General features: G+C 40.3%; 1 protein-coding gene and 1 non-coding gene across 4 annotated transcripts in view; one reads left to right on the forward strand and one right to left on the reverse strand.

Moving 5' to 3' along the window:
• Positions 1-750: 750 nt before the first annotated feature.
• LOC123784475 (small nucleolar RNA U13) lies at positions 751-852 on the reverse strand. The gene has a single exon (XR_006777466.1). It is a non-coding gene; the product is annotated as a small nucleolar RNA U13 (small nucleolar RNA).
• Positions 853-4,856: 4,004 nt separating this feature from the next.
• B4GALT4 (beta-1,4-galactosyltransferase 4) overlaps positions 4,857-12,253 on the forward strand; it is a 29,020-nt gene continuing 21,623 nt past the window's right edge. The window contains exon 1 of one of the 3 annotated variants that reach the window (XM_045785131.2): positions 4,857-4,875. The gene's annotated coding sequence lies outside the window, so the exon portion shown is untranslated. Of the gene's footprint in view, positions 4,876-5,859; positions 5,971-12,253 lie in introns of those variants that run through there. The other 2 variants (XM_045785129.2, XM_045785128.2) reach the window with 2 other exon arrangements.

The following is a 12,253-nucleotide window of genomic DNA, read 5'->3' on the forward strand; positions in this document are numbered from 1 at the left end:
TATCTTGTTTCTGATCTTAGTGGGAAAGCATTCAGTCTTTCACCACTGAATATGAAGTTAGCTGTCAGTATTTTGTAAATGTCTTTTATCAGGTTGAAGAAGTTCCCTCATATTCCTAGCTTACCAAAAATTTTTATTAGGAATAAACATTAGATTTTGTCAAATGCAGCATTTGCATCTATTGAGATGATTATATGGTTTTTCTGCTTTGGTTTGATAATATGGTGAATTACTGTTTGATTTTTTAATGTTAAACCAACTCTGCAATTTTTGGGTGAACCCATCCTTCTTGGTCATGTTGTGTTATCATTCTTTATGCCATTGAATTCAATTTGCTAAAGTTTCGTTTAGATTTTTTTTTTGCTTCTGTATGCATGAGAGATATTAGTCTATAGTTTTGTTTCTTGTAGTATTTTTGTCTGGGTTTGGAGTTAGGATAATGCTGGTCTCATGGAATGAGTTGGGAAGTATTCCCTCTTCTTCAATTGTTTTGGAAAATTTTGTGTAGAATTAGCATTATTTCTTCTAGCTATGTGGGCCTGGAATTTTCCGTGTGGAAAGGTTTTTAAGTACAATTTCAGCTTCTTTAGTAGATACTGGTCTTTTTAGGTTATCTATTCTTATGTGAGCTGTGGTAATTTATGTCTTTCAAGGAGTTTGTCCATTTTATCTATGTTGTGAAATTTATTAGCATAAAGTTATTATTGTTCATAATAATCTATTTTTATCCCTTTTTTCTTATTTTTTTCACATCAGATGGGTAATATGTTGTAGTCATAACAAGGCTTGAAGGAGGCACATCACAAAACAGTGTGGATACTCAATCATCACACTTGTGAACTATAAAAAGACCTACTTTTATCCCTAATACTTGAAGAATATGTGGTGATATCAACTCTGTATTTCTGATTTCGATAATTTGTCTTTTCTCTTTTTTTTTTTTGATTAGTATAGCTAAAGCATAGTCCATTCTATTGATTTTCTGAAAGAACCAGCCTTTGCTTTATTTGATTCTCTCTATTGTTTTCTTCTTTTCTATTTCATCGGTTCTTACCTTGGTCTTTATTACTTCCTTTATTCTGCTTTCTGTTTGCTTTGCTCTTTCTTTTCTAGGTTTGAAAGGTAGAGCTGAGATCACGGATTTGAGACCTTTTTCTCTAATATAGACATTTAGTGCTGTAAGTTTCCCCTTAAGTACTGCATCAGTGGCATCTACAAATTCTGATATGTTGTTTTCATTTTCATTCTGTTCAAAATATTATTCAATTTCTCTTTTGATTTCTTCTTAAATCTGCCGATTATTTTTTTCTAAGATTTTATTTATTTATTTGTCCATGCATGCACGTGTGTATGTGAGAGAGAGAGAAAGAGAGAGAGCACACAAGCGGGGGGAGGGGGAAACAGGCTCCCCGCTGAACAAGGAGCCCCATGTGGGACTCAATCCCAGGACCCTGGGATCATGGCCTGAGCTGAAGGCAGATGCTTAACCGACTGAGCCATCCAGGCATCCCTAATCTGCCAGTTATATGGAAGAGTGTTGTTTAGTTTCCAAATACTTGGGGATTTTCCAAGGATCTTTTAGTTACTGATTTCTAATTTAATTTTTCTGTGGTCAGAGAACATAAGTTGCATGACTTGAATCCTATTGAATTTTATTGAGTCTGTGATCCAAAATAGTTCTCTGTGCACTTGAGAAATATGTGTATGTATTCTGCTATTGTTGGGTGTTCTATAAATGTCAATCAGGTCAAGTAATTAATAGTGTTATTTAAAATTTCTATATCCATACTGATTTTCTGCATACATGGTCTGGCAATTATTGAGAGAGGAGTGTTAAAATCTCTGACTATAATTATGGAGTCATCTATTTCTTTGTGCAGTTCTATCAGTTTTAACTTCATGTATTTTGAAGCACTATTATTAGGTTCATAATGTTTAAGACTTATATCCTCTTGATGAATTGACCCCTTTATAAAATGACCTTCTTGATCCCTGGTAATATGCTTTGGTCTGAAATTTATTTTGTTTGATTTTAAAGTAGCTAATCTCGTTTTCCTTTGGCTAGTGTTAGCATAGTTTCACTCTTTCCATCCTTTCACTTTTAACTTATTTATTATATTATCTTGATATTTGAACTGCACTTTTTATAGGCAGCATATAGTTGGGGCTTGCTTTTTTATTCATCCTGACAATCTATGCTGTTTACACCATTTACATTTAATTTGAGATTAAGGTAGATTTGCTGTTTGTTTTCTATTTGTCCTGCCTGTTATTTGTTCTCACTTTCCTGGTTTCCTACTTTCTTTGGACTAATCAAGTTTCTTGTTGAATGATTTTATCTCCTTTGTTGCTTAATTAGTTATAATTCTTTATTTTGTTATGTTAGTGGTTGCTTAAGGGTTTATAGTATATGTATTTATCTATCATAGGGTATCTTAAAGTGATCTTATGCCATTTCACACATAATATAAGAACCTTACAATATATACTTTAATTTATCCCTTTCTGGCCTATATGATGTAGTCATACATTTTATTTTTCATTTCTACAAGTTTAATTTGGGTCTTCCTTTATATTTTCTGTGTTTCTAACTTTTTGAATGTATGGAATACAGTTATAATAATTGTCTTAATGTTCTTTTCTGTTAATTCTAGCATCTGTGTCAGTTCTGAGTTGCTTTTCACTAATTATTCTTCCCTCATCAGTTGTATTTTCTTGACTCTTTGTATAATTGGTAATCTTTGTTTGGATACTAGACACTGTGAATTTTACCTCGTTCAGTGTTGACTATTTTTATAGCTCTATAAATCTTCTTGTGCTTTGTTCTGGGACATACTTAAGTTATTTGGTTATAGTTTGGTCCTTTGGGATCTTGTTTTTACTTTATAATAGGTAGTGCTCATTGTAGGGCTACTTCTCCACTACTGAGGGAAGATCTCCCTGAATATTCTACCAGGTGCCTTGTGAATAATGAGTTTTTCCAGTCTGGCTGATTGATATAGGCACTATTCCTAGTCCAGTGTGAGTGACAAGAACCATTCCCTCTAATCCTTACAGATTGTTCTTTCCCAGGCCTAGAACAGTTTCCTTAGATGCATGTATTGGTCATAAATTCTTGAGGGAGAACTCTGTGGATATGTCCAGTATTCTGTCTCTATGCAGCTGTCTTCTTTCTGTTATTCTATCCTGTGAAGTCTACCTGCTTTGGTTTCTGTACCCTAGGGTCTATTTCCTCAACTCAGATCTGCCAGTCTCTGTCTCAGCTTTCTCTTCCTTCTCCATGCTTGGAAACTCTCAAAGTAGCAAACTGGGGCAATTATAGGACTCACCTTATTAGTTTCTTTTTTTTTTTTTATTAAAGATTTTTATTTATTTATTTGACAGAGATAGAGACAGCCAGCGAGAGAGGGAACACAAGCAGGGGGAGTGGGAGAGGAAGAAGCAGGCTCATAGCAGAGGAGCCTGATGTGGGGCTCGATCCCATAACGCCAGGATCACGCCCTGAGCCGAAGGCAGACGCTTAACCGCTGTGCCACCCAGGCGCCCCACCTTATTAGTTTCTTATCTCTCAGAGATCACTATCCTTTGTTGCTTCATATAGAGTATCTTGAAAACTGTTGTAGATATTTTGTCTGTTTTTTTGTTTGTTTGTTCATTTTGTTTTGTTTTAGATACTTTAGTTGGGATGGTACTTCTTGTCCTTGTTAGTTCATCTTGGCCAAAAGGGGAAGTCAGGTCATTGCTTTTTTCCTCTTTGAGATTTAATCCTTTCTCTTCTATTTTCACTTTTTTGAGGGTAAAATGTCAAGGCTTAGAAAAGTTGTGAAATTTATTCATGGAACACCTGTATACACTTCATCTAGATTCATCAGTTGTTAACATTTTGCCACATTTATGCATACATTCTCTCTCACTCTCTCACACACAGACTTTTAACTGAACCATTTGAGAGAAATTGCAGACATTATGATAATCATTAAATAATTCTGAAGAATAAAGTCACTTTCCTATATAACTATAATACAATGATCAAATTCAAGAAATAGAATATAGTGGAAGAAGCAGAAATTGCCTTTTCTTTTTGAAGATCTTATTTATGTATGTATTTATTTTGAGAGAGAGAGAGCAGGGAGAGGGGCGGAGGGAGAGGGAGAGAATCTTAAGCCAGCTCCACCCTGAGCGTGGAGCCTGATGCAGGGCTCAATCTCATGACCCTGAGATCACAACCTGAGCCAAAATCAAGAGGTGGATGCTTAACTGAGCCACCCAGGTGTTCCCAGAAATTGCCTTTTAAGGATTGGGCTCAGAAAAAAAATAATAAAAAAATTAAGGTTGGGTTCAGAATTGGCACCCTGTCACTTCCACTCTACTCCATTTGTCCAAGCAGTCATCGCTAACCCAGATTTAAAAGGAGGGGAAATATGTACCCATTTCTCAGCCCGAGGAATGTCAAAGAATTCTAGGCTTTTTTTAATCTATCACACTGTACATATTCACTTCCTATTGTCTCAGTAATATACTTTGCTGCAACTTGTTTTTCAATCAGAAATTCAGATGTCAAATCTCTTTAGTCTCCTTTAATCTGAAACAGTTTTTTTTTCTTTGTCTTTTATGACATTGAAATTTTTGGGGTGTGCAGGCCAGTCGTTTTGTAGAATGTCCCTTAATTTGGGCTTATCTAACTGTTTTCTCATGATTAAATTCCAATTCTGTATTTTTGGCAGGAATACAATAAAGGTGATGTCATGGCCTTAGAATACCATCTCACGTGTGATACCAATTTGTACTACTGGTGAATTTAACTTTGCGTACTTGATTAAGGTGGTTTCTGCCAAATTTCTCAAATGTGCTGGTACTCTATCTCCATCGTAATTGGTAAGTAATCTCCAGGAACATCCCTTTTTTTTTCCTTTTCCTTTAAATTTTTCTAAAAAAAAAAAAAAGTTCTGTATTCTGTGTTAGAGAATCCCTTAATCCGTTGTGTATCAGTTGTGCTGACTGTCACTTATGTGTGACCGCCTACGTGTGGTGGTTTTGTTGTTGTTGCTGTTAACTTGCATTTGCATCAACCTTATGGCACTGAATCAAGGATGCTTCCCTCAGAGTGGGTTTCTAGTGCTTCTGCTTAGAGCACAGGAGACCTGGAACTCTTAAAAGGCTCAGGTTTGGCTCTCCTTCTTTCAGTCCCAGATCACAGTGTGGGCAGGAGCTCTCCATGCGCCCTGAGCAAAGCCCCAGATCTCCTGCTTAGAGCTCAGTGACCCACTCCTGGTTCTTCCCATGGTTTGTTCCTTTTGGGTTGGGGTAATTCTTGGAGAATCTCTTATTTTACTGTGCGTGGTAGGGTGCCCTGGAGAATATGGCCTGCTATCCTGCCTGCCTAAGCGGAACCCACCGTGATTTTTCTTTTAAATTTTTAGTTATAAATATGATTCTGTCTTGACTTTTTGTTTTATCTTTGAAGAAGTTAGGATTTCTCACAATTTATTCAGTTAATATTCTCAATTGTCCTGGGAAATGGGAAAGGCAGGTAATTTGGTACACTATGTAGTTGAGAAAGCTGAAAGCTGTCCGGGTGATGTAAGTTTACTAGCCTCTGAAGCCTCAGTTTCCTATTCTGTAAAACCAGAACTAACCATCGCTTTGAACTAACCGATGCTTTGTGAGCACTGACGGGGATGAATGTGGAAAGCACAAGCTTTATCTCTCAAAAGACAAGATGTCCACCCCTCTTTCTCCCTCCTAGCTCCTCGATCGCCCGGGTGGGGTACGTCTGGCTGGGGGTGGAGCGCCACGCTTGCAGAGAAACTGGCAGACCCGCCCCCAAGGCCCGGCCGACGCGACTCTCGGGGCGGGCGGGGGGAGGAGCCCGCACTCGGGAACCTCCTCCCAGGCGGCGGGGGCGGTCCCCATGGCCCCTCTCGCCGCCTCTGCTTTCTCCCGGAGGTGCTGGCCGCGGCCGCGTCCGTGGTGAGTGCGCCGGGCCTGGGCCCCCCGGGCGCCTGGGGCGCGCAATCCCGTGCGGGGGGGCGGTGGCGGGCGCGGCGTGGGCATCGCCGTGGGGCGCACTCGGGTGGGTCCGCGCTGGGGCTGAGCGCGCGGGGGGCCGGCGCGGCGCGGCCCGGCCCGGCTCGGTGGGGCCGTCCTGCCTCAGCCCCAGCGGTGGGGCCGGACTGGGGGCCTGCGGAGGCCGAGCCTAGCGGGAGGCACCGGCTCAGGTGTCCGCGCCACCGCGGCGCACCCTCCGCTGTTGGCGGGGGAGTCGGGGGAGATGCTGCCAAGTGGGGAGAGATTCAGGGGTCGTCTCACGAATTTGGGGTCGTCCTCCAGCACTTCTTTCTCCGCGGGCGCATCAAGTGAAAAAGCCCCCTCCTGCTTGGAGCCCTTTCTCCCAGGGTTTCTCCTAGGAAACCGACCAGCTGATCCCAGCCTAGGGCCTGCTGTGGCCGGCGAGTTGTCAGAGTCACCTGGATTTTAAAGTACTTCAGAGACACCTGCCCAGAGTGGGGCTCTGAGTCCACCCCCTGCCTTTCGATCGGTGTCTGTTGATCGGTCTCCCATTAGATAAGGGCTAACTCTAGTTGGAAAAGAATGGAAAAGTCCAGGAAGACTGGGACTGAGAAGAGGCCTTTGGATTGCTATCCTTAGGAGAGCAATTATCAACAAAGTGGACGTTGCAAGTGTTCACGAGTGGGAGAGGTTTGAGGACGTGGAGGCGTTCAGGACACAGGGGGAGTTCTGCAGCCCTTTGGTGATGAAAAGGAGGAGCAAGAAAATAGTAATTTGAGGGTTGAGGAGAGGGGTGTGTGTGTGTGTGTTTTAATTTTTTAATTTCTAAATTTTTTAAGAAAGGAAGATAACATGTTCGAGATGTGAGAAAGTCAAGGAATCTTGGATAGGAATGAATATTATTCAGGGCCCAGGCTTAGAAAGAGGGGTGGAGGACTATCCTAGGCAGGAGGGCTGGGCAGGAGTGCTGGAATGTGTCCTTAGGGGAGCAGATAATGCTTGATTGGACCATAGTTTATCTTTTAGGAATTTTATCTTCTAGAGCAAGGTTGGCCTTTAAACCCCATAAAATTGCAAACATTCAGGTTCCTGTTTGTGTGCCTTGACCAGATTAAGAACATCTGTTGGAGAGAAGTATTGAATTGTTTGCCCACATAATCTTGTTGGGGGGAGCAATAAAACCAGCTCTGTTATTGTATTTTATATGCCACTTGATAGAATAAGTATTTAGTATCTACTTTAAACTGAGCTGATAATAATGGGTGCTTTTTCCAGAGATGCATACAAATAATTTGAGAGCTAACCATCTCTTCGAAGATCTTTTATTCAGAGTGGGAACATCAAAAGCAAGTCAGTGCTGGTTTTATTCTCTCTCTCTCTCTTTTTTTAAGCCATCAGGGGACTCAGACAAACCTAGGTTGGTTTCTCAAACATACCTAGGTTCCTGTTGAAAATATGGATTCCCTGACATCACCTCAGACCTTTGAAATAAAAATCTCTGGGAGTAGAACCTGGGAATAGGAATTTCAAACAGAGACTGCAGTATTCTCTGGCGTTGAAAATTATTGACAGCCTCTGAGATGTTTTGTTTTGTTTTGTTGAGATTTGGGCTTGTTGGGGCCTCTTGAGAACAGATCCTTAAAAGTTATATGAATGAACTGTGGCCAAACTTATGTAACTTCAAGTTATAATCCTGTCTATTGTGTCCTCTCTAAATTTTAATATATTTTGAAGGAAATCTATATAGTCATTTTATCAGAAAAAAACAACATTGCTTCTGATCACAAAAACCCCACTTTAGAACAATTAGAACATAGAGGGGAAAAAAACTACAATTTCCCTAATCTTATAATTAACAAACAACCAGCAGTCGTCACTCTTTTTGGCATTTCATATATAAAAGACATGCACACCATACATAGAATAATTGAAATTGTATATGTACGTTTTTATATTCTGGGTTTTTTCCACTTTGCTATCATGAGCACTTTCCCATGTAGTTATGTTTTTGTTTTTTTGTTTTTTTAAAAGATTTTATTTATTTATTTGAGAGAGATAGAGAGAGCGCGCATGCAGGTGTGCAAAAGTTGGGGGGGAGGGAGAGGGAGAAGCAGACTGCCTGCTGAGCAGGGAGCCCAAAGTGGGCCCGATGCAGGCTCCATCCCAGGACTCTGAGATCATGACCTGAGCTGAAGGCAGATGCTCAACCCACTAAGCCACCCAGGCGCACCGCCCCCCCATGTAGTTAAGTTTTTTCAACACTTTTTTAACAAAAGCGTATGTTCCAGCATATGGAGGTACTGTAATTAATTAAATCAGCTCTGAATTGTTAGCATTCTGATTCTAATCAATTTTTGGTTATTTTTATAATGTTGGCTTGAATATTGTGGTCTGCCTTTCTGATTATTTCCTTAGAATGAAGTACTAAATGATGGAATCAAAAGCTATTCAAATGCATTTTAACAATCTCATTTTCACATATCTTTTTTTAAAAGATTTTATTTTTAAGTAATCTCTATACCAACATGGGGCTCAAACTCAGAACTCTGAGATCAAGAGTCACATTTTCTACTGGCTGAGACGGCCAGGTGCCCCTCACATATCTTCTTACTGTTTGTCCTCACTAGAAGGAAAATGAACATTTCTGAAGGATCTCTTGCATTCTAGGCCCATTCTCTCATTTCAGTGGTTCTCAAATTTTAATGGGTAGAAGAATCACCTGGGGAGCTTGTTAAAAATTCATTTTCCCGAGTCCCACGCCTAGCTGTTCTGACCCATTAGCTATGGAGTAGGGCCCAGGAATCTGTACTTCAGGATTCCCCACTGTATTTGCTAGAGGCATTCACGGAACCACATATTAAACAGGCTTTTTAAATAAATGGCAGGGACACCTGGGTGGCTGAGTTGGTTAAATGTCTGCCTTTGGCTCAGGTCATGATCCCAGGGTCCTGGGATAGGGCCTTGTGTCGGGCTCCCTACTCAACAGGGAGCCAGCTTCTCCCTTTGCCTGCAGCTCCCTCTGCTTGTGCTGTCAAGTAAATAAGTAACATCTTAAAAAAAAAAAAAAAAAGTTAAATAAATGACAAAACAGACTCAGAAATTTTGGTCACTTGCCCAAAGCCATTCATGCGTCTGGTAACAAGATTTGAACTCAGCTCTTTGTGACTTCAGAGCCTTGTTTTTTCCCATTTCCTTAGACCTTCTCAAGCTTTCTCATTGGTGTGCCCCTAATTACTGCAGAAGCAGAGCGCTGACCTCCTTGCAGGGCTCTTTGGGCTACCTGAGCAGGACTCACAAGTACACCATGAATCTCCATTACACCCGCCATCAGAAATTCTCTTGAATTCTGTTGTGCTGCATAACATATGCTATATAAGACAATTTCAGTCTTCAGCTAGTTACATTTACTTCATGTTTCCTGACTGTGTTGTGGCAACTCTTGCTGCTGTAAAATGGGTAATGTTGACATCTGGCAGCTCTTGGCTGGAGTCAGGGACTCTGATCCAGTGTGCCCTGTGGCTTCAGGATGGGAGGGACAGTGGAAGCAGCAGTTCCTTTCCGAATGAGGAGAGAGAAGCACTGCTTTTGAATATTCAGTGGCAGAGGAGCAGAAAGTTGTGGGCAAGACCAAGAGAAAGTGCCATTTATTAGAGAGGGGGCTCTTTACCCTTAGAAAAGTGATGGTGTTAGTAAACCAAAGGGAGCTAGCGAGGGGGCGAGCCTTTTTCAGTTTTTAAATGTTCCCAAATGGAATTTTAGACCCATTTAATTTTTCCCTTATTTTTTTATTTTTTTTAAAGATTCTATTTATTTATTTGACAGAGAGAGAGGGAGAGGGACAGAGCACACAAGCAGGGGGAGCAGCAGGCAGAGGGAGAGGGAGAGGGAGAAGCAGGCTCCCCGCTGAGCAGGGAGCCTGATGAGGGACTGGATCCCAGGACCCCAAGATCATGGCCTGAGCCAAAGGCAGACGCTTAACCAACTGCGCCGTCCAGGCTGCCCAATTCTTTCCCTTCCTTATTAATGTTTATTTTCCTTCTCTCCCTGCCCCCCCATCAGTTTTTAGTAGTCGCCTGGGATGATGGTGAGTCCTTATGTATTTCAACTAGTATACTCTAGACCGTCATTGATTATTTACCAAATTCAGCACCTGCTATGTATCAGGTCAGTTTGAGGTCCAGGAATACAAAAAAACAGTGATTCTCTGTGAGAATGGAATTAATTTCACTGCCCTATGTTGACTTGGGTTATACTCAGTCTCTGACTTTTAAAATTTTAACTTTTAATTTTAATTAAGTTTAGATTTAGAGAAAAGTTGCAAACATGGTACAGATAAATCACTCAGCTTCCCCTAATATTGGACCATTACATAACCATGGTTCAATTATCAATACGATTAAGCTCCAGATTTTATTCAAATTTCATTAATATTCCTGCTAATAATTTTTTGTTGTTGTTCCCATATTCTATCCAGAATCCTACATTGCATTCAGTTATTTCTCTTTAGTCTCTTCTGAGATAGTTCCTCAGTTTTTCCTTGTCCTTCATTATTTTGACCCTTTTGAAGAGCGCTGATTATTTTGTGGAATTTAAAAGATCACTGATTCATGAGGTTGGTAGGTCATATCACCAGTAATACTAAACCTTATCACTTAGTGAGGGTGAAATCTACTATGTTTCCCCACTGTAAAGTTACTGTCTTTCCCTTTACAACTAGTAATTCTCTTGGGGGAGATACTTTGAGACTATACAAATTCTGTTTATCCTCAAATTTTCACCTACTGATTTTAATACCCATTGACGGATCTTGTCTGCAACAATTCTTACAGTGCTGTTTGCCTAGTGGTGATTTTTTTTCCATCTCCTGTTTCCTTATTAATTGAGTTTCCTGTACGAACTGTCCTTTTCCTCCTATTTATTTATTTATTTATTTATTTATTTATTTATTTATTTGTGTCAGTATGGACTCGTGGATATTCATTTTATTCTGTGGGTTAAAATATAATGCCATCATTATTTTCTTGCTCAGATGCTTCTAGTTTTGGCCCTTCAGAGCTCAGTCTAAATGATTTGTACTTGTAAGTGGCTGTCACCCATCCTTACCCCCCACCCAGGGAACCACTGGGGTCTGGGCAGTGATCACTCAGAAGCCAGGTAAAGGAGATGAATACCAGAGGCCCAAAGAAGGTAGGACAACCTGTGTGCAAACACAGCTCTCAGGAATTCTGCAAGAGGAAAAGGAGTAGCAAAATAATGGCCTTTCCCCTGTGCTGCTCCGGAGGCCCAAAGCAGTAGGATCATGTGCCAGGGGCCTCATCACGCCCACTTTGAGATGCCTTGTGCTTGCAGATGGGTTTGGAAACCATATGGGTTTGGCACGCCGAGTTGGCACTCTTAGCTGCTAAATGAAGACTACACCCTTTCTTCCTGGTGCATAAGTATTTAGTAAATATTTATGAAATGACACCTGGTATCCTCCCTCCATCCCCCACGGTGCAAAAATGTGTATGTGTAGAGATTCTCCAGAAATGATACATGCTGATTTACCTTTTGTTATGGCTTATCTTCTTTGCTAGATTTTTTTCTTTCATTATTATGGGAAATTTCAAGCATACACAAAAGTAGAGAGAAAAGGAAAACGAACCCTTGGGTACTTTTCACCTAGTTTCAGTATGTCTCAATTTTGCCAATCTTATTTCATTTATTCCTCCAATTTCAGGGGTGGGGCTGGCATATTTTGAAACAAGTCATTAAAATCTAAGAAAGGTTTGAAATAAACTCTAAGTGCTAGGACGTGTCCTTAACTCCCTTTTTTATCCCTTTGGTGCCTAGTACCATGCCTGAAAATAGCAGATGCTCAGAAAAGACTGGTTGAATTGGGAGGAGGAAAAAGAAAGCTTATGAAAACTTCATCATTTTGAACTATTGGGCAAACTTCTAGCAAATAAGTCTTGCCCTAAAATAACTTGTTTCACATTACCTGGATTTATTGTCTACAGTCAGAATTTTCCTGTCACTCTTTTGATTGAAAAAGAAAACTCTTTTCAAGGGGAGGTTCAAGGTCTCTCAATTACTTGTATGTTATTATAAATAAGTCCAATCTAGTGACGTTTCCCCAAACATTAACCAAGAGTTACCTGCCTTTGAAAGAACTTTCTTTTGAAAATCATTATTTTTTAAATCGTAAAGGTAATGTAAACCCATTAAAAGAAAAATAGGAAATAACACAGAAATGGAAAATAAA

This window comes from Ursus americanus, chromosome 4, assembly GCF_024610735.1.
Source record: "Ursus americanus isolate L20-20 chromosome 4, mUrsAme1.1.p, whole genome shotgun sequence".
NCBI lineage: Eukaryota > Metazoa > Chordata > Mammalia > Carnivora > Ursidae > Ursus > Ursus americanus.